The sequence below is a fragment of the Phocoena phocoena genome, chromosome 1, assembly GCF_963924675.1.
Source record: "Phocoena phocoena chromosome 1, mPhoPho1.1, whole genome shotgun sequence".
Classification (NCBI taxonomy): Eukaryota; Metazoa; Chordata; class Mammalia; order Artiodactyla; family Phocoenidae; genus Phocoena; species Phocoena phocoena.
Window position 1 is genome coordinate 46330470 of NC_089219.1, and position 27876 is coordinate 46358345.

The 27876-nt window shown below is 42.9% G+C and overlaps 1 pseudogene; it reads left to right on the forward strand.

The window, feature by feature from the left end:
* LOC136128230 (small ribosomal subunit protein uS8-like) lies at positions 1 to 27811 on the forward strand (annotated as a pseudogene).
* Positions 27812 to 27876: the final 65 nt, after the last annotated feature.

Below are 27876 nucleotides of genomic sequence, written 5' to 3' on the forward strand. Positions count from 1 at the left end.
CTAATGGTGTGAATGATTGTCCTGACTGATGCTCTCAAGAGCATCAACAGTGCCTAAAAGAGAGGCCAATGACAGGTTCTTATTAGACCATGCTCCAAAGTCACCAACTGGTTTCTAACTGTGATGATGAAGCATGGTTACATTGGCAAATTTGAAATCATCGATGATCACAGGGCTGGGAAAATTGTTGTGAACCTCATAGGTAGGCTAAATAACTGTGGAATGATCAGCCTCAGATTTGATATGCAACTCAAAGATCTAGAAAAATGGCAGAATAAACTGCTCCTGTCCCATCAGTTTGGTTTCATTGTACTGACAACCTCAGCTGGCATCAGGGACCATGAAGAAGCAAGATGAAAACACACAGGAGGGAAAATCCTTGGATTCTTTTTCCAGGGATGTAATACATACATGCAAATAAAATGCCCCAGAGGAAAAAAGAAAAATCTTAGAACAAATAAGTTCAACAAAGTAGCAGTTTACAAGATGAACACACCAGGAAAATCTACAAACAAAATATATGTGGAAACTGAAATTAAACTGAAATTAAAAACACAATACCATTTACAATAGCGCCACAGAAAATTAAATACTTAGATATAAATCTGACAAAACACATACAGGATCTGTATGCTAAAAATTATAAAATGCGATGAAAGAAAACAAAGAAGATCTAAACAAATGAGAGATATACCGTTTCATTTATTGTTCATTTATTGAAACTCAACATAGTAAAGATTTTAATTCTCCTCAAATTGATCTATAAGCTTAATGAAATTCCTATCAAAGTCCCAGCAAGCATTTTTTTATATTAGAGAAGCTTATTTAAAACTTTATGTCAAGCTAAAAGAACTAGAACAGCTAAAACAAATTTGAAAAGGAACAGTAGTAATGTCAGAGGAATCACTCTATTTGATGTTAAGTTTACTATATAGCTACAGTAGTGAAGGCAGTGCGCTACTGATAGAAAAACATATAGATCAATGGCACAAAATAGAGAACCCAGAAATAGACACACACAAATATGCCCAAGTGATTTTTGACAAAGTTGCAAACGCAATTCAATGGAAGAAGGCTAGCCTTTTCAACAAATGGTGCTAGGGCAATTGGACATCCTAAAGCAAAAAAATAAATTAAAAAGTAAAATAAAAATAAAAGAACCTTGAGCTAATCCTTACAGAATTAACTCAAAATAGGTCCAAGATTTAAATGTAAACATAAAACCACAAAACTTTTAGATAAAACATAAAAAATCTTCAAGACTTAGGATGAAGTAAAGACTTCTTAGACTTCACACCAAAAGCACAATCCAAAAAAAAAAAACAAACCCCAAAAAAAGAGAATATGATAAATTTGACTTCATCAGAATTAAATACTTTTACTCTGTGAAGACTTTGTTAAGAAGACGAAAAAATAAGTTACAGCTTGGGAGAAAATATTTGCAAATCACGTATCTAGCAAAGGGCTACGATCTAGAACATACAAAGATCACTCAAAATTCAACAGTACAAACAAACGATCCAGTTAGAAAATGGGCAGAAGACATGTAGAGACATTTCACTGAAGTACAGATGACAAATAAGCACATGAAAAGATGTTCAACATCATTAGCCGTTAGGGAAATGTAAATTACAACCACAAATAAAATATCACTATATGTTTATCAGAATGGCAGAAATAAAAATTAGTGACAACACCAAATGCTCGTGAGGATACAGAAAAACTGGATCACTAATCATACATTGCTGGTGGGAACGTAAAAGGTACAGCCACTCTAGAAAACAGCAGTTTCTTTTAAAACCAAAAAATCACTTACAGTACAATGCAGCAGTCTCACTCCTGGGCATTTATTCCAGAGAAATGACCACTTATATTCATGTAAAAACCTGTACAAGAATGTTCATATTATTCATAATACCTAAACACTGGAAACAACCCAGATGTCCTTCAATGGATGATAAACAGGGCATTTATTCCAGAGAAATGACCACTTATATTCATGTAAAAACCTGTACAAGAATGTTCATATTATTCATAATACCTAAACACTGGAAACAACCCAGATGTCCTTCAATGGATGATAAACAGGGCATTTATTCCAGAGAAATGACCACTTATATTCATGTAAAAACCTGTACAAGAATGTTCATATTATTCATAATACCTAAACACTGGAAACAACCCAGATGTCCTTTAATGGGTGATAAACTGTGGTACATACATACCATGGAAAAGCTCTGTGGGTGGCAGCAATGTCAATTTCATGGTGTCATTATTGTACTATATTACATATAGGTACTCTCTATATTGTATGTATATAGTTATATAAGTTACTAACATAGGGTGAGGAGGGGTGAAGTTTCAGGAGACCTGTCTGTACAGTTTTATGCAATTCCTGTGAATCTATAATTATCTCAAAATAAAAAGTTAAAAAATGTAAATCAGATCATATCAGATCTCTTACTTAAAATCAGTAGTAGACTTACTAATCAGAATTAAAAGAAAATTCAAGTTCCTTCCCTTATGTCATCTTCTCCCTAACTACGTCTCTGACCTTATCTCACTCTCCATCTTATTAGTAAAGCTAAAGCCACGCACATCTTCTTTTGCCTACTCTGTGCTCTTTCACATGCCCAAGATGTTTCACTTGTTCCTTCCTGGAAAGCTCCTCGCATATCTCATCTGCATGTCTTATCATTCAGACTCACCTCAGTCACCTCCTTAGAGAACCTTCCCTTTGCCCCCAGTCTAAAGCATCCCCGTCCACTCTGTTACCCTCCGTGACATTACACAGTTCATTCCTTCCTAGCACCTGCCATTATCTGAATTTACCTTTGATCTTTGTTTATCAACTGTCTTCCTCCTTTGGAATGTAAACTCTATTAGAACTGGGGTCATGCTGTCCTATCTGTAGCGGTTTAGACAGTGTCTGGTCCTCAACTCCAAGGGTCTTCCCCCCCCCCCCCGCCACACACAATAAGCAGCATTCCTCTTGCCCTTCAGGTTCTGAACAACTTCAAGAAATATAATAAAAGGGTAAAGACAGAAGTGAAAATATCACCTATGTTACCAGTAGGGGCTAATTTGGAAGCGTAGCCTAGGCAAAGCTAACTGGTTGTGGAATTAGGCAGCCTTACCCATTGGGTCCCAGCCAACTCTGGGCTGGATTAAGCCCTCCTTCTCCAGCACGTGGAACATAAATGCATGCTAAATATTTTGTAAAGGAAAGAGGGAAGAAATAAAGGCTGTGACAAATCTCTGAGTCCTCTCTTGTATTGGGTTTGGGAATAAGGCACAGAGGCCTGCTGATTTAAGGATATCGGGCCCAGATGGAGGATAGGGTGAAGGTTAGAGACACAGGTAGGAGGCAGCCCATAGAAAATCTCACATGCCAAGGCATTAGGAAGCTGTTCAAAAGGAAGTTGGGGAGATGGTACATCTTTTAATCCAATTCCATCAGCTCATTTATTTTGGTGCTATTTTCATTATTTGGGGGGGGGAGGTGTGAGTGATTGCTTTTCCTATGACTAAGCTCACATCAGTACTCGACATAGGTACAGTATTAAGCAATCCATCAGCCTTAATAGAGTTTATGTCTTTCCCATAACTTTCTTGTCTCAAAAATAGTAAAAGCACGCCTAACATGCCTACTTGTCAGCTACTATAAGGTGCCACATTAATTGGAAGTGGAATTTAAAAAAAGGTAACTCATGAGTTCCAAACCACCACCACAGTATTTCCTTTAATGGAAAAATGAAAGTTTTGGGGAGCCAGATAGTTATATTGTCTGGAGCAGTCTGGCTACAGTCATGAATAAGAGATTTTAAAAAGGTGAGTGTGAGCAGAATCAGAGGAAAGGAATACAGGATATTCAAAAGTATGAGGGATAAACAATACAGCAAACTTGAAAAAGAAAACCTTTAAGAAAGATGATGGGGCTTCCCTGGTGGCACAGTGGTTAAGAATCCGCCTGCCAATGCCGGGGATACAGGTTCGAGCCCTGGTCCGGGAAGATCCCACATGCCACGGAGCAACTAAGCCCGTGCGCCACAACTACTGAGCCTGTGCTCTAGAGCCCGTGAGCCACAGCTACTGAAGCCCACGTGCCACAACTACTGAAGCCTGTGCACCCTAGAGCCTGTGCTCCGCAACAAGAGAAGCCACCGCAATCAGAAGCGCGCGCACCGCAACGGAGTAGCCCCCGCTTGCCACAACTAGAGAAAGCCCGTGTGCAGCAACGAAGACCCAACGCAACCAAAAATAAATAAAATAGGGCTTCCCTGGTGGCGCAGTGGTTGAGAGTCCGCCTGCCGATGCAGGGGACGCGGGTTCGTGCCCCGGTCTGGGAAGATCCCACATGCCGCGGACGCGGGTTCGTGCCCCGATCTGGGAAAATCCCACATGCCGCGGAGCGGCTGGGCCCGTGAGCCATGACCGCCACTGAGCGGCGTGTCCAGAGTCTGTGATCCGCAACGGGAGACGCCACAACAGTGAGAGGCCCGCGTACCGCAAAAAAAAAAAAATTAATTAATTAATTAAAAAAAAGAACAAGATGATGCTAATATTTAAAAAAAAAAAGATGAAATGATGTCTCTATTCTGAACCACCACCATCATCAAATGGCCACAATGTGTGTTGGACACACATCCAACTTTCTCTTGACAGTTTCCCCATTATTTCTCCAGATATATATGTGTAAAGATAAATTTAAAAATATAATACATATATTTCTATTTTTCCAGTTTGTCCTGTGACTACTGAGCAAGCTTAAGCCCACGTGTATGCTCTGCTCTGTCAAATGCTTCTGTGTGCATGTGTGTGTTGTGTGCGTGTGTGTGTGTGTGTGTGTGTGTGTTTATACACTGGGGAAATAGGAGTGAGAGGTGCTGTGTGTAAAAACAAGATATACTGTGTTTTGGTGTCATTTTAGGATTTTAAAGAGTTGTAATGGGTCACTAACAGCTTGGGGTACTAGTTTTTCTCCTTGTTTTCCTGTGGAAGAAGAGATCCAGAGCCCCAGAGTAGCATGAAAGGAGGGAAGGGGAGGGGAAACACAGATTTTTATTTACTTCACAATTTTACTTAATGCCTATTTATAAAAACCAATCCTTTGAAAATGAACAGACCTCTCCACGTTAATCAACGTTGCTCAGTGTTGCAGAAAAAATATATATAAATCAACTGACATTTGAAAATGTCTTTTAGTCAGAACTTTACCCATATTAGTGAAAACCACAGTGGCACCCTGTAACTCACAAGAAAGAGTTTTTGAGACAGATTTGGGGAATACATTTCTGTAAATAAGGAAGATGGACTACTTGCTTGACAGGGGCTTAAACTTTTCTCATGTTTGTTATGGCTTGATTCATATCGCCATTTGATTTTCCAACTGTTTATCCCTTGTCCCCCAGGTGTGTCAGTCAGGGTCCTGGCAGGAAGCAGAAGTACACTCAGGTGGAATTCACGAGAATTGGACAAAGGGACTATTTACAGAGGTAAGGGCAGGTTAAGGCACCATGGGGCTAGCCTCAGGGTGGTGGTCTCTGCCACCCCTTGGGGCCCGTGGGAGCTGGTGTCATGAGGGAGGGGATCCCCAGTGGGGGCTGAGGCTGCGGAGGGATGCAACCATTCCAGAACCATGTGCAGATCACAGAGGGATGGAGAAATACATTGACTTCACATTCCTTTAGCTCTCTACCTCCCTCTAGTACCTCCCATTCATACCTCCACGAACCCACCTGGAACCCAGAGGGCAAGGGAGCCCAAGGGCTATGGTCCACGGCAACTGGTTCCAGGCACAGGAGGAAGGCGAGGGTACCCAGTGGTGGCAAAAAGAGGGAAGTGTGCCAGTTCATAACATTGTGCTTGAATTCCAGGTGAAAGAAAAATCTGATGCAGCAGATTCCCTCTGGATAGGACCATTCAGGAGAGAGGGTGAGATAAGAAACTTTATAGTTTTTTTTTCTCGTAAAAAACAATGCAGTTGCCCAGACCTGGACTATTCGAGGAGTGAAAGAAGAGAAGATAGCACATTCTAGACAGGTCTCCAGAGGCAGCAGGCAGCCCAGATTTGAAGCAACTACCCTATGTTTGGGATGATTTATGCCCCTTCATGCCAAAGTGTTGCTCCATTTTGCCTGGAATTCAGGCAAAGTTTGATTTAAGAGGCCTGGGCTCTCTGAGAAATTGTCTTGGCCAAAGAAGTGCTGACTTAGCTCACCAGGTCTTCAATACCTGAGGTCAAGCCTTGTGGCATCCTCCTCCTGGATTGCTCCTGGCAGAGCCTGATGGACTCATATTACTGTCACTGTGTGCTGGTCAGAAGTCATACTGTTTGGAGTAAAGACAGGGATTATCTTGCCACCAGGGCTAGCTACATGGATGAAGTTAGAGTTCTTACAAGTGGCTGAGATTTGATGGAACATGAAAAGTCCCTTCTGAACTCCAGTGTTCTCCTTCAGAGGTCCTCTTTCTATCTTGTTTTTATTATTGTTTACTTGTTCATTCATTCAGTAAGTATTTATTGAGTTCAGTGGGTCAGGCAGAGCTACTATATCTTTCAATTCTAGGATATCCTGCAATGCCATAGTCCTGTTTCTCAGGGGTATAAAGACGAGTAAAATATAGAACATACAACGTACAGCATACAAATTTAGGAAATGCAGTGAGTGGGAGAAATGGGTGATAAATCACATTGCAACATTGAGAGTACTGCAAAAGATACCAATCAAGAGTTGGAGACAGGACAAAGCAGTGAACTCTGCCTGGGGCAGTGTAATGACCTAGGAAGTCCCACATCATCTATTACTTGGGTTAAGTCATCAAACACCCATATAAAAACATCAACATTTCCTGGGAGATAGCTTTACCCATTAACAATTTTCATGTCCATATTATAGAACATGATCAACTTCTTTCTTCCTATGTATGCTTCTCCTCAGCATTTAAGGATGCTCAAGCCTTGTACCTCCTAAAGAATTCCCCCTGGAGTCCACTTCCCCCACCGCTCCACGTCTCCTCTTCCCCTGTGTAGTAAGACTTCACACAAGAACTGTTTACTTTCTTGCCGTCATCATTTTCTTACCTCCTAGTCACTCCTCATCTCCCAACTCACATCATCCTGGCTTCCACTCCAGCCACCATCAAAATGATCCTCCCTAAGATTAACTATGGCCTCCACATTGCTTGAGCCAATTGGCAACCTTTCAATCCTCAGCTTACCTGACCTCTCAGCAGCATTTGACGCTATGGACACCAGCTCCCCTTGTTAACTTGGCATTTGTGAAACATTCTCCTGGTCTTTCCCCTTTTATAAAAAATAGGCTTTATTTTTTAGAGCAGTTTTAGGTTCACAGTCGTACTGAACGCAAGAGGTTTCCCATATGCCCTTTTGCCGCTGCATCGCACAGCCTCCCCCATTATCAACATCTTGCACTGTAGTGGTATGTTTGTCATAACTGATGAACCTACATTGACACATCATTATCACCAAAAGTCCATAGTTTACATTAAGCTTCACCCTTGGTGTTGTACATTTTATGAATTTGGACAAGTGTATAATGACATGTATCTACCATTATTGTACACGGTAATTGCATTGCCCTAAAAACCCTCTCTGCTCTGTCTTTTCATTTCTCTGGGACCTGATTTTTGGGAAGTTTAGGGATTCTAATTCAGAACCAGAATGACAAAATGTCTGATTCCAAAGCTTGAAGCCCATAGTAATTATGTGCTGTTGTTTTGTCAATAAATACTTCCTGGTCAGTAGCCAGGTCAAGGAATTTCAGGCATACTTGTTTGAGTATGGGCTTTTGAAATCTCAGTGGTTTTTCTCCTCCTTTGGCTACCCCTTCTTAGTATTGTTTGCTGGATCACCCTCCCCTCTGTGATCTTCAAATGGTGCAATCCTTAAGGTCTTTTCCTAAGCCTCTTTTCTCTTATCCCTCTGCACTCTCTCCCCAAGTGAACTCATCTGCACTCATGGCTTCAATGATCATCTATATAATAATAATACTGAAAAGTATACCTTAGCCAAATCCTCTCTCCTGAGCCTCAGATCCATATATTTTGACATTTCCATTGAGATGTCTAAAAGGTGTTGCAACTTCAGTTTATTTAAAACCAAACTTACAGTGTCCTGGGTCAAAACGGGCGTTTTTACAGTGTGTATTCTGACAAATAGCTCCACTATCGACCCAGAAATGCAGCATCATTCTTAATATCCTCTCGCCAGTCTCCCCAGCCACCAAGTTCTGCGGATTTTTCTCGAATCTCTCTCCAGTCTGATCACATCACTCCTTCTCCAACACTACCATCACTTCTCCCTTGAACCATGGCAATGGACGGCTAATTTGTTTGCATACGTTCACTGTCGTCTCTTGTCCAATTCATTCTCCACAGGACAGCCACAGCCATCTTTTCAAAATACAGCATGACCTGCGTCTTTCCTCTGCTTAAAATCATTCAGTGGCTGCCTGCTGCCCTGAGCAAAATTCTTAACAAGGCCTAAGGCCCTGAATGACCCAACTCTATCCTCCCACATCTCAGCCCAGCTCTTTTCACTCTACCCCTTGCTCTGACACACTGGCTTTCTTTTGTGCTGCCCATTTTTGTGCTTCTGTTTCAGGACCTGTGGAGTGCTAATTCTTTTCCCTAGAATTCTCCCTCCCCTCTTTTCACCAAATGAACTTAACAGATTTTCAATCTTGTTTCAAACACTACCTTCTCAGGGAGTTTTTCTTGAATTCTAGACTAGAAAAGACCCCTCCGTTATATGCAGTCATAACAGCTTATGCTTGTAGTAAGTTTACAATTATATGCTTGCCTGATTATTTGATTCATACCTGTCTTTCCCTCTATACCGTAATACTCGTGATATCCGAGTCCATTTCTGCTTTCTCACTATGGGAACCCTAGTGCTTAGGGAAGTGTCAGGCACATGGTAGGTATTCAGTAAATATGTTTTGGAAGAAGGGAGACTTTGTAACCTGGAAGGGCTCAGGGGGAAGGTGACCAAGGGCAGGTGGGTTATGACATTTGGAATGACTCGGGAAAGACATAGAAAATTAGGTGGGTGGGCCATGACAGTGGTGACCTCTGGGCAGGAAAGAACGGAGAGGGCCTGTCAGGGACAGAGGGCATGTCCAGAGGTGCCCTCTGAGCCTCTGTAAGGCTGTGCCTTGTGGGAGCAAGTGCTCAGACTCTGCCAGGAGACCTGCTTGTGAGGCCTGGATTTGATGCTAACTAGCTGTGTGTCTTCCCCTCTCATTCTTAATTCCATCTGTAAAATAACAGAGTTGGATTATTATAGCAGTCAGGGCTCTTAGCTGCAAAGAAATATTGCCTCTGGGCAATTTCAACAGAAAATGAACTGATTGAAGGGCTGTTGGACAGCTCACAGGATTCCTAGCAAGCTTGAAGAACCAGACGGAGAGAACTGGTAAGAACAGAGAAGACTGAATGGGCAGAACCGAGGCCAGCATCTCAGTGAAGGGCCAGACTCCCTCGAAGCCAGCACAGCTACCCACCGTGCCATTGAATGCTGAGTGACACAGCTTGTGCCCCTGCCGGGAGTGGGCAAGGGACACCCCTGTTGGCACCACTGGCTGTGCTCCCCTTGGGAACTGGTTGTTGCTGCCTTTGCTGTTACTCTCGGAAAGAATGCTCTGCTTTCTTTCCTTTGTGTCATTAGTTTCTGACTCAAAAACCTGAGCAGGTGCATCTGACATCCTGAGCTCGGTGTGCAGGGGCAGGTGTGGGGATGGAGGCGGGGGCCGACTACGGCGACTGGAAAACAGCTTCCTAGAGAGGGAGGCAGGCTCTGTTGGCCATCAACCCTCCTGAAATGGAGAGTTCCCCAGGGGAGGAATCAGAGGGTTCAGATCCCGGGCAGCCAATCAAATCGAATGTCCAGTACTAGGCAGTCTCGGCGGTCCCTCCAACGCTAACAATCCATGCATCCACCAACAAAATGAAAATGGATCCAGTCATCACCTCACACCCCTTTCCATTAACCTCAGCAGCATAGAAAAGCTACGACATCATCGTTTCGCCTCAGAAGATTTTGTTCGGTGTTACAACTCCTTACTTCTAGGTACTTTGGAGACTACTCTCCGTGTCCTTGCCTTACGTGTTTATTTGAGCCACTGAAGCCAGCCTGCGTTTCCTGGCTCCACAGCCCTAAAAATAGGGCATTTCTGAGTAGCCTAATAACCTGTTCAGAGTGCAGCAGGGCCTGTGCTGGCTTGTATTTCTAGCAGATGCTGTTTCTATTGGAGGGTCTATTTTTAAACTAGCCAAATGTCAGTTCTCTCTCAACTGTCGATTTTCATTCTCAAAGACATGCTGGTTTGTTTGTTTGTTTCTTCCTGGTAGAATCTACTCTACCATGTAAAGGGCACATTTCAGTCATTAATGGTTCTTTTTGGACAGAGGTAACATTTTCTTGCCCATACTCTACAGTATCTTTTTTTTTTTTAAACTTGACTGAGAACTAGGAGGATCAATGAAAAGGGAATTCTGGAAGGAAAGAGTCCAGGATCTTGGAGTTGATTTATGGCACCTTCTTTTAATGCAGTTTCTACCATATCTGCTTCCTTAGGCAAGTAGCTTGCATTTAAAGTAGCCGAGCTGTGGGAACGAAGCAAGCTTTATAAAATCATTCAGTGTGAATAGCTGATTCCGGCTTAATTTGCTACCACTCCAAGGTAACATAGAGGTGTGAATGTAAAGTAACTTGACTGATGCTTTAAAAACCACCAGAGATCTTACACATCCAAATGAATGTGGAACTCCTCAAAGAGCCCCCCTTGGAAGGCATTGTACTTGGTCTGACAATGTGTTTTTGCTCAAAGCATTTTTGGAGTACCGTTTTCAGAACTACCTTCCCAGGTGTGGATCAGGCTCTGGAATGTCCTCAGTGATCGAAGCCGTTATGTGCTTGCGGAAGGTGGGGCATTCACTCAGGAGAAGATGCTGTCCCATTCTGGTGGTGCGTGTGTGTGGGGGGGCAGCGTAAGTGTGGTCATAGTGGAGCAGGTGTGAACTTTGGAGTGAGTTGTTTCTGGTTCAGTTCCTCTCTCTTCCAGTTATGAACTTGGTCAAGCTGCTCAACGTCTTAGAGCACCAAATTCCTTGTGTGCAAAATGAAAGAAATCCCACCTTCCTCGTGGGGTTGTTATGAAGATTAAATGTATTAATGTGTGTAGAGTTCTGGTACCTGGTAAACATTCAAAAAGTGTTAATACCCTTCTTGACTACACAGTTCTTCTAACACACTTTGTCTCCAGCCAAATGAAGCTGCTTTGCTCTTCCGCTTTCAAGCCCTTCCTGTCTTTACTGATGTTCTTCCCCATCCCACCTCCCACCTATATTTCCCCCTCCTGCATCTCTGTATGTCCAAATCCTGTTTCTCTTTAAGGTCTGGCTCTAATAAAAATAATACTAATGAAGAAAGACGTTAAGCAACTTGCTCAAGGTCTCACAACTCTCTTTTGTTTAAAATAAATTTATTTATTTATTTATTTTTGGCTGCATTGGGTCTATGTTGTGATATGCGGGCTTCTCATTGCAGTGGCTTCTCTTGTTGCAGAGCACGCGTTCTAGGCTCTTGGGCTTCAGTAGTTGTGACATGCAGGCTCATTAGTTGTGGCTCACGGGCTCTAGCGCGCAGGCTCAGTAGCTGTGGCGTACAGGCTTAGTTGCTCCGCGGCATGTGGGATCTTCCCGGACCAGGGATCAAACCCGTGTCCTCTGCATTGGCAGGCGGATTCTTAACCACTGCGCCACCAGGGAAGCCCCAGGGTCTCACCACTCTTATGTAAGTGCTAGAGCCAGGCTTTGGGCGCAGGTCATCAGACACTAGTGTCAACACTCTACAATGTCTGCACTACACTAGGCTACATTATACCCACGTGTATAAATGCCTCTTCCACCTTCTACATGAAGTTTTCCAGATCCCTCATTTAGAAACACCCTCTTCTGCCTTTGAATCACATATACTCCATTTACAAAGCTTTTCTTATGAAGCGTTAACTTTCCACATGGTATGATGATCATATTGGTGATTAGTCTTACTGCCCTGCAAAATCGAGTGCTCAGTAAGTGTTACTTTTTCCACAGTCTCTTCTTAATATCTTGCATAATTTGTTGTAGGCGCTCAAGAATGTTTGTTGAGTGAATCATTTAAAAAAATGTAAATCTGATCACGGCTCTCTGCTTAAAATGTTCCATTAACTTTAGGGTGAAAGTGAAAATGTTCAATACAGCCAGAAGGTCCTGAGGGCCTAGTCTGCCGCCTCCTGCCTCACCTGGAACCACTCTTGCCCTGGCTCTCTGCTGTCCAGCTCACAGTGCCTTTCTGTTTACTCTTCACCCACCCTCCTCCCTGAGGACATTTCCACTTGCTTTTCCTTTATCTGGAAGGTTGGATTCTCTTTCCCAACCTTGCCTTTGGCTTGGTCATGACTATTCTGATGACTTACCCTTGTTACTTTGCCTCTAGGGACGTTGGGGAAGCACCCCTCTGGCTTGCTTGGGAATGGATGTGTTACATCCTGGCCCAGCCTGTCCAGCCCCGACAGGGGACCTACCTGGTGGCCCTGGCTCTGTCCTCACTCTGCTGGTGGGAGTGCCAGGCTGCGTGATACTTGGGAATCAGGGCCTGACCTCTGCGGTGGCCTCTGGGGCAACAGAGGCTGCTTGTCCAGTCCAGCTTGCCTCGTCACTGAGGAGGAGAGCTCTGACTCCAGGCCAGAGATTGATCCTGGCACTGGCATTTTCTGAAGGCAACTGTACCCTTCATCTCCCCTTGGTTCATACATTCTGACTGCCAGCAGGCCTGGCTCAGAGCCATCTTGGCAAAGAGGAATTTTTAAAGCCTGGTTGGTTTCATTTTGCTGTCTTCCCAGATTCCTATCCTTGGGCAGAAATAGTCTCCAAATAGCTTTTGCACCAAGGGTGATACGAGGGGGGAAGCATGCAGGGGAGGAAAGAGATCACAGCAAGGACATGTAAGCTGGAAATAGGTTACTTCCTCATTTAATAATAATCTATTATTTTTATAATAATAGGTAACATTTATTAAATACTTACTAGGTCCCAGGTACTGTACTAGGGATTTGTCCATATATTAGCTCATTTAATTTTTAAAATTATAGTCCTTTAAGTGGGGCTCTATTATTATTCCCACTTTATCGATTAGAAAGTTGAGGGTGAAGGAAGTTAAGGAACTTGCCCAAGGTGAGTAATAACAGAGGTGGGCTTAAAGCTGAAGGTAGGGGAGTTGAAAGTTTTGCCTTGAGGATAATAATATCAAATTACATTATGATTTCCAGTGTAGGGGTGTAGCAAAGAATGAACATCAAAACAGTGGACTCCAGAGAGATCCAAGCATGATCCAGAATATTCCCTGCATGTTGACACATTAATGATTACTTTATAGTTACTTATCCAGTTCACTGGGAAGCAGCCTGATGTGAAAGAGAGAACATGGAGTCATGTCGGAGTCACGTAGACCTGGGTTTGAAACCAAATGCAGCCTCTTCTATCTGTACTGCCTCATACAGTTTATATAACCTCATTGCGACTCAGTTTTCTCATCTTTAAAAATGGTCATTGTGATTCATAACCCACAGGGCTGTGAAGATTAAGTCAGAAAACACAATACAGCTTTTTGTGCTATGCCTGGCATGTAGATAGTGACCAATAAATGGTAGCTATTAACACGGCATGGATGTGAAGGGAAGCCACGGGTGATATTATTACTAGCCTCCCCTCCATAGTTCGTTATTAGCTGATAAACTCCACCGTTGACATTTGAATTAAGATGTGCTGTCTCTGGGAGGCCCAGTGGCAAAGAAAATACCTTAGGGGATTCCCTGGCAGTCTGGTGGTTATAACTCTGCACTCCCAATACAGGGGGCATGGGTTCGATCTCTGGTTGGGGAACTAAGATCCCACATGCCACACAGCGCTGCCTTAAAAGACAAAACAAAACAAAACAAACAGAAAAAAACCTTAAAGAGAAAACATATTAAATCACGATCAATCTCAATTATTAAGTCTTAATTAATAATTAAGCTATTTATTGTGCAAGCTGGAAAGTAAGCTTGTAACTTGCAAAAAAAAAAGGCTTAAATTAGTAATACAACAGCTGCCTCCATTTAATTAGGGTATATTATATGTTTGATGTCTTTTATTTTATTGTTAATCCTTGTGACTACCCTGTGGGGATAGTATTATTACTATTCTATCTATGACGCTTAGGAAGAGATTAAGCAACATGTCTGAAGCCACCTGAGAGTAAGTGACAAGGAAAGGATTCAAATAGAGTCCTAACTCCAATGGCCATATTTTCCCTGATATGCCTTGCTACTCTTGGGACTGGCAGTCCCACTTCTGGGAAAATGTCCTAAGTAAAAAATTTTAGAAAGAAAAGAAGATCAGTTGTTAAAACAAAAATCCCCAAATCTTTATAGCTCATACTCATCACATAGCCCTATGGCCCCAGATTGGACAGTAAAGTAGCCAGCTGCCACACATTAACATAACAGAACCAACTTCAAAAGACCAATACATGAATCATGTCAGCGGAGAACATCTGAAACTATATTTAGGAAAAAGGACAGAATGCAAAATAGTACCACAAAGAGTATACACACACTTCTCAAAGCAGAGAAAATTGGTATCTGTATTCCAATAGGGAAGAGGAATACTCAGAGTTATGCAAATGATTAGCATATGAAGCCTCTGTTGTATTTTGGGGTAGAGTAGTTTATAGTATTCAATTAAAAAAAAAAGAAAGATGGCTTCCCTGGTGGCGCAGTGGTTGAGAATCTGCCTGCCAGTGCAGGGGACACGGGTTCGAGCCCTGGTCTGGGAAGATCCCACATGCCGCGGAGCAACTAGACCCGTGAGCCACAACTACAGAGCCTGCGCGTCTGGAGCCTGTGCTCCGCAACAAAGAGAGGCCGCAACAGTGAGAGGCCCGCGCACCGCGATGAAGAGTGGCCCCCTCTCGCCGCAACTAGAGAAAGCCCTCGCACAGAAACGAAGACCCAACACAGCCAAAAATAAATAAAATAAATAAATAAATTTTAAAAAAAGAAAGAAAGCATATTGAACAAGTTTAAAAAAAGGAGATAGGTTTTTTAAAACTATCTAGTTTTAAGTTGTAAAACTAGCTTCTTGAAATCACTGAAACAAAAAGTGATGACTGTCTTGAGAGGGATTTGTTTTTTATAGTGTTTCCTCACCTGGAATTTTAGGACTCCTAGGGATAGTGATAGAGGCGCTCCAAATTTGTGCTGTATTTCACAGAACATGATGGAAATTATGTATTTTAAAAGCACATTTAATCACGTTGGCAATAGTTAAGGATAGTGAAGTTTGGCTCTGTTATCAGCTCACCTGAATTTGAACCCCAGCCTTGTTACCTACTTGCTAAGTGACGCTGGACAAACTAATCTCTTCTGTTTCCTTGTCTGTAAAACTGTGTTAATAATAATGCCTACCTCAATGGGTTACTGCCCCAGCACATTGTAAGTTATCTGTAAACATTAGCTGTTATTAAACTATAAAGTTTCTTTGCTCTAATCTGGAGTTATATCAATTCAGCACTAATTTTATTATCTCAAGCAAATCAGGAATCTCCATTGACCATTATACAGCATTTGATTGCCAAAATATGGGAAAATGGGTGAAATGTGAGCAAATGCACTTTGGTCAATAAAATCTTTCAAAATATGGGTGAGAGGGGAGAAGAAGAGAAGAAGTGTCAGGGATCCTTGGTGATAAAATCTGAGGATGACTATACAAGATGGATGCATTTGATAAGGATGAGGGGAATGGGAGGCCTGAGCAGAGCACAGAGGTGGAAAGGCACAGCCTCCTCAGGCTTTCCCAGAGTTAGAGGGAGATGGTCATGTTTTGTTGAGGCCTGACACATCCTGTTGTTCTCCTCTGCTCTCTGTGCCAATGTCGGATTGCGACACCTGAACCCAAATCAGGACTTGTAGAGGTGAAGATGAAGGGGGTTGTGCAACCTGGGTACCAGCTGGGGCTCCCCATCCCTGGGAAGTCTGTGTAACCTTGACCTGAAACCAAATTCCATGCCCTGTGACATCACAAGACTTCTGCATGTTTTCTCTCTGGTTCTGATCGCTTCCTCCACTTGCTGCTTTGTGCTGCTCTAAGTCAAAGCAGATGCAAAGCCCAGCCCTCCGACCAAGTTCCACAAATAATGCACAGACACTGATCCTTTCGTGAATTTAGTAAAATGCTACTGACTATGGACAGGGGCAAGTATTCCAGGTCAGGGGCACATCCCAGACACAGCCTCTGCCTCCTCCCACTTTCCTTTCCTCCATTTTTCTGGTCTCTTTCCCTCTCCTCCTTCTGTCCTGCACATAAATTCCTCCCCTGTATCACATGGGAGAGACAAACCAACCCCAGCCTAAGCACTCACCACTGTATTTTGCCAACAAAGATAGTTTACCCATCTTAAGAGGAATTCTGGTCAAAATGTGTTCTCATTTACATTACGGTTATGAGTATTAGGTCAATAGAGCATTTGTGACTTTCATTTTATGCAATAGGAGTGCTTATTAATAATATAGAATTATAAAAATAGGAAAATACGTATAAATAGTGGTCTATCAGTGGAGTTTTGACGTATCAGAACCCCAATGGTGGTAAAGAGTTGGAACTAACAGTAAGGGTAAGGGGAGCTCTTGGGCTGTACCTCACAGGCCTGCAAGCCCTGGACTTGCCCAGCCTCAAGCTGAAGAAAGAGCCGGAGTCAGCAACAGAGACACCAGTTATTTAATAGGTGGAGGATCTTACACCTCTGAAGCAAAAGAGTCCCGGTGCAACACCCCACCGGATGGCAGGCAGGACAGGGCAGCAAGGGGAGAGGGTGGTTACCAGTTATAGGGAGAATTGACATCTCATTGGTTAGCAGGGAGTCCAGCAGAGGGGCATGCACATCCCTCAGTACCCCTTTGATGAGCTATCATAGATCTAAAGATTAGAATGATCACTAGCTGGGGCTGGGGGCAGGTATGTAGGCAGTTACTGGTTAGGCTCTATGATGAAGAGAGAAGGTGAGTCATGTGAGTAGGGTGTAGGTGAGGCAGGAAGGGTACTTCCTACAGGGGGAGGTATAGAGAGCAAGAGAACAGCCATCTTGGGTGGCCTGATCATACAGGAGCCATGGAGCCATTGAAGAATCCTAGTAGGAGATTTACGCCATTAGACTTATGTCTTTCAGAAAGCTCACTCTAGTCACCCTAGGTGAAATGACAGGAAGGAGGCAAAAGTGGATTCCAGGAAACCACAGGCATAAGACAAGAAGCTCTAGGATAAGGCATGGTTGGTGGTAGTGGAATGGAGGGGTGGATTCAGGAGGTTGAACTTACAGAAGTAAGTGGCCAATGGATGTGGGAAGTGGGGGTAAGGATCAAAATTAGGGTAACCAACTTGTCCTGGTTTGCCTGGAACTTTACCGGTTTTTTTTTTTTTTTTTAATTGGACCATAGTTGATTTGCAATGTTGTACTAGTTTCGGATGTACAGTAAAGTGAATCAGTTATATATATATATATATATATATATATATATATATATATATATACACATATATCCACTCTTTTTTAGATTCTTTTCCCATACAGGTCATTACAGAGTATTGAGTAGAGTTCTCTGTGCTATACAGTAGGTCCTTATTATCTATTATATAATATATATAGTAGTGTGTATATGTCAATCCCAATCTCCCAGTTTATCCCCCCTTTCCCCACCCCTCGTAACTATAAGTTTATTTTCTACATCTGTTACTCTATTTCTGTTTTGTAAATAAGTTCATTTGTACCATTTTTTTTAGATTCCATATAAAAGTGATACCATATAATATTTGTCTTTCTCTGTCTGACTTACTTAACTCAGTATGACAATCTCTAGGTCCATCCATGTTGCTGCAAATGACATAATTTCATTCTTTTTTATGGCTGAGTAGTATTCCATTGTATATATGTACCACATCCTTTTTATCCATTCTTCTGTCAATGGACATTTAGGCCATGTCTTAGCTATTGTAAATAGTGTTACAATGAACACTGGGGTGCATATGTCTTTTTGAATTATGGTTTTCTCTGGATATATGCCCAGGAGTGGGATTGATGGATCATATGGCAGTGGAAGTTTACCAGTTTGTTTTGTTTTTTTAAAAAAAATATTTATTTATTTTTTTGGCTGCATCAGGTCTTAGTTGAGGCACACGATCTTTGTTGCTGTGTACAGGATCTTCGCTGCGGCATGTGGGATCCTTAGTTGTGACATGTGAACTCTTAGCTGTGGCATGTGGGATCTAGTTCCCTGACCAGGGATTGAACCCAGGCCCCCTGTGTTGGGAGCATGGAGTCAGCCACTGGACCACCAGGGAAGTCCCAAAGTTTACCAGTTTTAAAACTGAAAGTCCTATGTCCTGGGAACCCCCTCAGTCCCAAGGAAATTGGGATGGTAGGTCATCTCTTAGGTGTATTATTTGGGAGAGTGGAGTTTGGTAAGGGCATCTACTGAGAGGAAGGATATAGAAGGAGGTGGTTAGTAGGTGATAAAGTGGGACAGGAAGTGGTAGAGGTGGTGTCTGGTGATAATAGAATCTTGAATATCCTGTATTTGAGATGCCTGTGGGATATCCAAATCAAGGTAACAGTCTGGTGTTCAGATAAGAAGTTAAGACAGGTGATAAAAGCTTGATAATAACAAATCAACAGCCACAACAACTGTGATTTAAAAATAAACATTCTAAGTACTTTTCATTTTTTGCCTCGTTTGATCTTCACAGCAACCCTATGAAGTAGGAATTATTATTACCATTTTACAGTTGAGGAAACTGAGGCACACAGAGGATAAGGAACTTGTTCAAGGTTAAAAGTCAAAAAGTTAGTAAGTGGAGGTGCTGAGGCAAACACCTCTGGCCCAAGGTGTTCTTTGAGACATATGTTACAGGAGCAAGACATCAGAAACCCCCTAACTAGGAGGCAAATAGATAGGTAACCTAGGATACACTCATGAAACGGAATGAGTGTGCGCTACTTGTTCCCTGCCCCCACCCCCAGAAAAAGAACGCCACCTTCCTCTCTTTCTGTGCCCCCAGCAGTGGCTCTGGCTTTGCTGGTCTTGTTCTTTTAGGCCCCTGTGATGTCAGAAGGACAAGCAAGTGAGAGGGATGATGAGGGGGAGTGCTGAAGACATTGGCATGGAAGCAGCTGTAATGTATCAGGGTCGTGGATGAGAGAAAAAGCAAACTTTGTAAAGACATATTCTTATTGCATGAGTCCCCTTCACGGTATTTAAAAATACAAAGGGCTTGAGATTTTTAGAAATCACCTTCTGGTGGCTGAGCTCAGTTTCTGTGACGGTGGCCACGTGAACGGTGCAACATGGTTGGGGTAATGGTTTTACCATTATTTGCCACAGTTTTGTCACCACCTCAGGGGGTGACAGAAACAAGGCAGGGGGTTCCTAGAAACCACCTGAACAGGAAGGGCACAGGGCTTGACCAGGTACTGAGAGCTTCCCATGTGCAGGTGCTAGAACACCTTTCAAACAGGGATAAACCACAGCCCTGGGCTGCCTGGAGCTTCCAGCTTCCTGGAGGAGAAGGATACAGAAATAAATTTTCCTATAATGCAATAAGTGGATTGGTGGTGATCCACACAGCAGGCTGCTCAGGTAGGGAGGAACCCCACTTTGCTTAGCCGTGGAGGGACTTAGGCTGTCAAACAAGGCTTCCTGGACCAAGTCAAGAGGGAAGGGAGAAGGCAGGAGGGGTATGATGTTCCAGAAGAAGGGACCTGTATGGGCAAAGACAGTAAGGCAAGAAATAGCCTAGTGTGCACAGGGAACTACCAGCGAGTCAGTGTGACCAGAAGAACAAGTCTGAGGTGGGAGTGTTGCAGGAAGGGGGACCCCTTCCAGGGCCCGAGAGTGAGCTCTTTTCTAACACTTGGAAATGAATTGTCTGAGGAGACACACGTACTGACAAAGCAAAAGACTTTCTTGGGAAGGGGAGTCCAGGCAGAGAGCAGCAGGGTAAGGGAACCCAGGAGAACTGCTCTGCCATGTGGCATGCTGTCTCAGGTTTTATGGTAATGAGGTTAGTTTCCAGGTTGTCTCTGACCAGTCATCTTGCTTGGCCGCTATTTGGTCTGACTCAGGGTCCTTCCTGATGGTGTGTGCATCTCTTAGCCAAGATGGATTCCAGCATGAAGGATTCGGGGAGGTTGGCAGGACATATCATGTCTTCCCTCCTTTTGGCCTCTCCCGAATTCTCCCAGTTAGTTTTCGGTGGCAGCACCGATGCTTTACCGGGACCTCCTGTTGTGAGACAACTCAGGCAAGCCATTATCATCGTGCGTGGTCAAGATGGGCAGTTTCCGTCAATGGTTCCCTAACAGGAGCGGAGCTGATGGGGCTGGAGTGCAGATGTAAATTTTCTTGCAGCAGGAGAGAAAGCTCTGGGGGGTGCATTCATTGGCACCTCTCTTTCCTCAAGCAGTTTTTCATAGTGTGTGTTAGGGGGTGGGCAATGATGGGAATGAGGGGGAGAATCAACTACAAATTAGCAAATGGTTGTCAAAATCTGGGTCAGCTGAGAGGGGAGGCTGTGAACCAGTCGGCCTGCGCCATTTTCTCCAGCAGCACTTGGGGTGTGGGGTGTAGGAACCAAGAAGACGGATTGAGGCAGGTGAAGCAGGGCTGCAAAGTTGGTGAAGAGGTAGAGGGGAGTCTCTTTCAGGCCAAACAACCATGGGCTGAACTTGGGTAGCCAGGAAGGAACAGAAAGGGGGTTGCTAGATTAGGAGATAATGGGGGAATCAAAGGTAAAGAAGTTATGGTTCGGCCCATTTTTCCCCACCCCGTGCCAGAATGGCTTGCAGTGGCAGTACTAGGGTGCTGCCTGGCCTTGAATAAGTAAGTTCACCTTCTGGGCCTCAATTTCCCCATCTGTATGATTACACAACCACTATGGTATTCTCCAGCTCTGACTGTAGGATTGTGCAAACCAACATATTCCAGCCTCTTGGGCCCCCGGGTGAGACCCTTTCTGTACCTTCAGTACTGGAGGTGCAGTCAGTGTGCATCATTTCTGCTCAGAAGGAACTAACCCTGGGGAGGTGAATGAGATGTGAGATTTCAGTTCATCAGGGCCGGATGCGAAGCAATGGCCCAGAGTTCACATTTAGGTCACTTTGCCTCAGGGGTCTCAGTAAATATTAACCAACATACTGGATGACCTTGGTCAAGCTACTGAAATAATTCGCCACTTGGTTTACTCAACCACTAAGGAAAAGCAAGTAGTTATATGCTCAGGGTGGACACAAAGAAGTGTGACTCAGAATCGTTGGGGAAACAAATGTACAAATAGAAATATTTATTCCCGGAAAGGCTGCTGCCTTAGGTTGGGTTCCCTAGAAGCAGAGCCTGAGAGAGGGATTCTTGTTCAAGAGATTTACTGGGAGAATGCTCTCAGGAGAAGGGAGTGACAGAAATGGCATAGGGCAGAGGAGAAAAGTTAGGGAAGTGTGGTTTCCTCCAGAGCCTGGCTTCAGTCAGCTTCTACAGGGAAACTCTAGAGCACAAATTGTGCTGCGGGGTTCGTCTCATCTAAGAGTAAGAGAGTGGGCCTTTTGTATCCAAATGTCAATCAATTACTGTCTGAGGTCCGTGGACAGGTGGGGTGGAGGAGGGAGTTGTGTAACCTCCCCGGGTGAGGTGCTCTCGTTTGGTCCAGGGCACTTCTGTTCCGAAGAGGGCAGCAGAATTTTGTCAGCAGTACTCACATTCACTGGGTAGGAAAAGGGGCACCAATGGGATCCACTATAGCTACCCTAGAAATGATAAACAGAAGATGTATCTTCAGGTCTGTGGAGGATGGAAGATGACGTATTGGTAGTTAGAAAAGAAAAAAAAAAAAGGAAATGGTAGCACTATCATCCATGCAGAATTAAAAGCCTTGAAGATCACATACATCAACTCATAAACAGTACTCACATTCTAGTGACAAAGCAGTAGAACTACCTTCATTCCTTCTGCATGTATTTATTAAACTTCACACTGCTGGCAAAGAATGAATATCCTTAGTATATAAAGAACTCCTACAAATCAATAAAAATGAAGACCCTGATAATTACATAGGTAGAGGATATTAATCAACAATCTACAGAGGGGGAAATATAAATAGCTAGCAGACATTTAAAAAAATCATTCAACCTTGCTGATAATCAAAGAAACACAAAGGAAAGGAATATGCAGATTTTAAATTACAAAGATTTAAAAATGAGAGCACACAAAGCTAGCAAGGAAAGGAGAGATGGGTGCTTTCTACTCAACTCACAGGAATGTATATTAGCTCTTCTTAGAAAATAATTTTATGGTATGTTTCATGAGATTTAAAAATGTTTAAACTCTTTGATTTGTACTTCTACTCCTTAGACTCATCCTAAGGGAATAATCCAAATGTTTCACTGTTATCATATAATGGAATAGAGAAGTTACAGTGTGCTAGGCATTGTGCTAAGTGCATTAATACATATATATATTTTAAATCTATACAATTGACTTAGTAGGTGGGTACTTTCATTAAGTCTCTTCTTGCAAGAGAGGAAACTGAGGCTTAAGGAAGTTAAGTAAAGGTCACTTATTGTGAAGAAGTGGAGAAGTTGGGATTATCTGACTCTAGTGTATGGGCCCTTAATAACTTTACGTGGGTCCAAGAAGAGGGTGAAAAGCTAGTGTTTTTACAAAATGATTAAATCAGGTGTGGAATTAATTAAAGAAACCTCAGCTAAAATTGGAGTCAGGACGGGCCTGTAGGGGAACTGTCACACACCCACCATGCATGTCAATTACTCTAAACAAGAAGAGACTTCTGCCTACATCTCTGATAAGAAGGTGTTGCTACTCTACAATCCACCAGGAAGAAGAAAACGCTCTGTGAGGGTACAGCCCAGCCAATCAGAGACTGTAGCAGCCCAACCAATGAGAAAGCTTCGTACTTTGGACTCCCAGCTTCCTCCAATGGACTCTTTGGTTATTACAGCCCCTCCAAATTACCCCCTTTCCCTATAAAAGCAAGTTCCCTTTCTTTGTTCTTTGGATTTGCCTGTGGTCCTCCTTCCGTAGTTCTCATATCTGGAGTTGCAGTTCCATTGACTATTCCCAGGTAAACTCACTTTTGCTGTTAAATAACTGGCTATTATATTGTTAAAGTTGGCAGGGGCAAACTGTTCCTCGTTCCATTGATCAGAGAGCCTCAGCAGCATTTGGATTTCTAATTAAGTCAGACATTTAATTAGGGATCCTGGGGCTATCACCTAGTCCTTTGAAATTTTTGTGATGAGTTTTACGTAAAAATATAAAAGAGTCCTAGGCTCCTCTGTGCAAAATGGTGAAGTCAGGTACTGAGTTTGGCACCTTTTGGGGTTGAGGTGGTAGTGAACTGACGGCTTCATAACAACCGGTTACGAACAATCAATTGTATAAACTTGTTTACTTGTCTATCCCTCCTCCAAAACTGTGAGCTCTGTAATAACAGGGATCATGTCTGTCTCATTCATTGAAATAACCTTAGAAGGTGAGATTGGATTATGGGCAGGCATCCAGCAGTGTCTGCCAAGCTCTCCTGTGCACACAGGAAGACATGTCACAACAATGGTCATTGCCGTGGCATTGTTAGTATTTGTAAAAAAATTGGCAGGACATCTGAGTTGTTTCTAGTTTTTGACTATTTCAAATAAAGCCGCTATAAACATTTGTGTACAGGTTTTTACATGAACATAAGTTTTCATTTTTCTGGAATAAATGCCCAGGAATGCTATTGCTGGTTTGCATGGTGGTTGCATATTTAATTTTTAAAGAAATGGTCAATCTGTTTCCCAGAATTGTGTACTATTTTACATCTGACCAACAATGCGTGAGTGATCCAGTTTCTCTGAATCCTTACCAGCATTTGGTGTTGTCACCCTTTTATTTTAGCCATTTGGATAGATTTGTATTGATATCTCACTGTGGTTTTTTTTTTTTTTTTTTTTGCGGTACGCGGGCCTCTCACTACTGTGGCCTCTCCCGCTGCGGAGCACAGGCTCCGGACGCGCAGGCCCAGCCGCCATGGCTCACGGGCCCAGCCGCTCCGCGGCATGCGGGATCTTCCCGGACCGGGGCACGAACCCACGTCCTCTTCATCAGCAGGCGGACTCCCAACCACTGCGCCACCAGGGAAGTCCTCACTGTGGTTTTAATTTGCATCTCCCTAATAGTTAACAATGTTAAACATCTTTTCATATGCTTATTTACCATCTGTATATCCTCTTCAGTGAAATGTCTCTACATATCTCTTTGCCACTTTCTAATTGGGTTGTTTGTCTTTTATTTTAACTGCTGAATTTTGAGCGAGGTTTATATATTCTATCCTTTGTCAGATATGTGGTTTGCAAATATTTTCTCCGAGTCTGTAGTTTGTCTTTTCATCCTCTGTATAGAGTCTTTCCTGGAGCAAAAATTTTTAATGTTGACAAAGTACATTTTATACATTTTTCCTTTTATAGCTCTTGAAGATTTTCTCCTACATTTCCCCCCCAAGTTTTGTAGCTTTACATTTTACATTAAAGTCTATTATCCATCTTGAGTTAATTTTTTGTATAAGGTGTGAGATTTGGGTCAAATTTCATTTTTTCCCTCTTCTTTGGATGTTCAATTACTCCAGCACCATTTGTTGAAAAGCCTCTTTTTCCTCCATTGGATGACTTTTGCATTTGGGTGTATTTGTGTGGGTTTGTTTCTGGGTTCTGTATTGTGTCCCATTGATCTATGTGTCTTTCCCTCTGCCAGTAGCACACAGACTTGATTACTGTAACTATAGAATAAGTCCTGAAAGCAGGGAGTCTGATTCCTCCCATATTATAATTCTTTCCCAAAAATTGTCTTAGCTATTCTAGTTCCTCTGCCTTTCTATATAAATTTTAAAAATGTATTTTTATTTATTTATTTATTTATTTAATTACTTCGGCTGCGCCAGGTCTTAGTTGCGGCACGTGAGATCTTTTAGTTGTGGCATGCGGACTTCTCAGTTGCAGCATGCATGAGGGACCTAGTTCCCTGACCAGGGATTGAACCTGGGCCTCCTGCATTGGGTGTGTGAAGTCTTACCCACTGGACCACCAGGGAAGTCCCCCATATAAATTTTAGAATAAGCTTCTCTATATCTGTAAAAAGTCTTGCTGGAATTTAGAGAAGAATGACGTTAAATCTACAGATGGATCTGAAGAACTGACATATTTACCATATTGAGTCTTTCAATCCATGAATGCTGTATGTCTCTCATTTAACTCTTTGATTTCTTTCACCATCATTTTATAATTTTCAGCCTATAAGTCTTATACACGTTTTGTTAGATTTACACCTAAGGATTTCATTTTTTCTGAGTGATTGTAAATGGTATTTTAATTTGTTAGTTATAGAAATACAATTGATTTTTGTATGTTCATGTTATATCTTATGACGTTTCTAAACTCACTTATTAGTTCTAGGAGTTAAATTTTTTTTTGTATGTTTCTTGGCATTTTCTACATAGAAAATTACGTCATCTGTGAGTAGGAACAGTTTTCCTTTTCTATCTATATGCATTTTATTATGTTTTTTCTTGCCTTATTCCTCTGGCTAAAACTTCCAGCATGATGTTGAATAAGAGTGGTAAGAGGGTTAATCCTTGCCTTCGTTCTTATCTTAGGCAGAAAGCATTCAGTCTTTCACCATTAAGTATAATGTTAGCTGTAGGTTTTTTGTAGATGTTCTTTATAAAGTTGAGAAGTTTCCCTCTCTAGTTTTCTGAGTTTTTTTTTTTTAAATCATGAATAAGTGTTGAAGTTCACCATAAGGTTTTTTTTACAATTGATATGATCGTGTAATTCTTCATCTTTAGCCTGGTAACACAGTAGTTTTTTTTTTTGCGGTACGCGGGCCTCTCACTGTTGTGGCCTCTCCCGTTGAGGAGCATAGGCTCCGGACGCGCAGGCTCAGCGGCCATGGCTCACGGGCTCAGCCGCTCTGCGGCATGTGGGATCTTCCCAGACTGGGGCACGAACCCGTGTCCCCTGCATCGGTAGGCGGACTCTTAACCACTGCGCCACCAGGGAAGCCCCATGGTAGATTTTTGAATACTGAACCAGCCTTGCATCCCTGGAATAAATCTTACTCGTTCATGGTATATAATTCTTTTTATGTATTATCAAATTCTATTTGCTAATAGTTTAAGAACTTTTGCATCTATATTAATGAGGAATATTGGTCTGTAGGTTTTTTTTTCTTTTATATTGTTTTCATCAGGTTTTGATATCAGGGTGATATTAGCTTTATAAAGTGGACTGAGAGATATTCTATTCTCTTCTATTTTCTGGAAGAGATTTTGTAGAACTAGTGCTAATTCTTACTTAAACATTTGGTAGAATTGTACAGTGAAAACATATGGGCCTGGATATTTGCTTTGGGAGAGTTTAAATGAATTCAATTTCATTCATAGACAAAATTTTGGAGACAGTACAAAGATTGGTGATTGTCAGGGGTTCAAGGGGGAGTAAATGAGGGATGAATAGGTGACACACAGAAGGATTTTTAGGGCAGTGAAACTATTCTGTATGTACTATAATGGTGGATACACATCATTATACAGTTGTCAAAACTCATAGAATGTACAACATGAAAAGCAAATTCTATGTGAACTGTGGGTTTTGAGTGATAATGGTGTCAGCGTAGGTTCATCATTTGTAGCAAATGTACTGCTCAGGTCGGGGATGTTGTCATGGCGTGAGAGGTGGGGTTGGCTTCGGGTGTGTCAGGGCAGGGGTATGTGAGAACTCTGTACTTGCTGCTCAGGTTTGCTATTCACATAAAACTGCTCTAGAAGACAATCTATTAATTAAAAAAACAAACAAACCACAACTCTGAGCCTGTGTGGTTGCAAAATGGGTGCTCTTACACCATTGTCCCCATCCCTAGTGTTCAGCTCGTGACTCACATCGTGCCTGTATTGGGCTGCCCTTGTGTAGACACCTCCGGACTTCATGCTGTGAGCAGCTGGCCGGCTGTTGTGCCTGTCTGAGGCTGCCCTGGACTTACTCCAGTTTGATCTGCTGTTCTGCTACCTCCTTCCTCCCTGTGTCTTGGTGGGTCTGGAACCTCGGAACTAGGCAGACTTGAGTGGCAGCCTGCCTAAGCCTCTTTCTCCTCATCTGTATAAAAGGGGATACTACAAGATTATGATGCAAGGTGCCCAGGGCGCTGCCTGGCACAAGGGGTAATTCCTTCCGCTTCCTTTCTCCTCTCCCAGTGGTGTGGCTTAGGGTAGCCCACTCTGGAAAGGCAGCCCTTTCAGAGTAAGAAGTAAGGAGACCAGTGAGGGAAGGAGAATGGAGAGGGACGACCCCCAGGACCCTGCACACAGTGGCCAGGCCAGCTAGTCAGTGCCCTTTCCCACGATGGACGCACGTCTCAAGATATGCTTGTTTCCTGGCCCCCCTGAGGGTGGGGGTGGGAGCAGGGAGCACATGGGGTGACGGGGGCAGGATGTTGGTTTTCAGCTGACAAGAGCTACTCCGTTTCCGATTCTCACAGGCGACCTGAATGCCCATCACATCGGGCAGGGAGAGCTGCCCAGATCTGACACTAACCCCTTGTCGAAGTGGCTGGCAGGCCCCCGGGGCGAGGGGACGCCTGTGGGGCAGCGGAGGCTGAATGAATTTGGAGCCTGTGAATGAGGTGGGGTTGGCATCCCTTGAGACAAACTCCCTCTTTGTTCCTGAGCTGTACCTCCTAGACACGG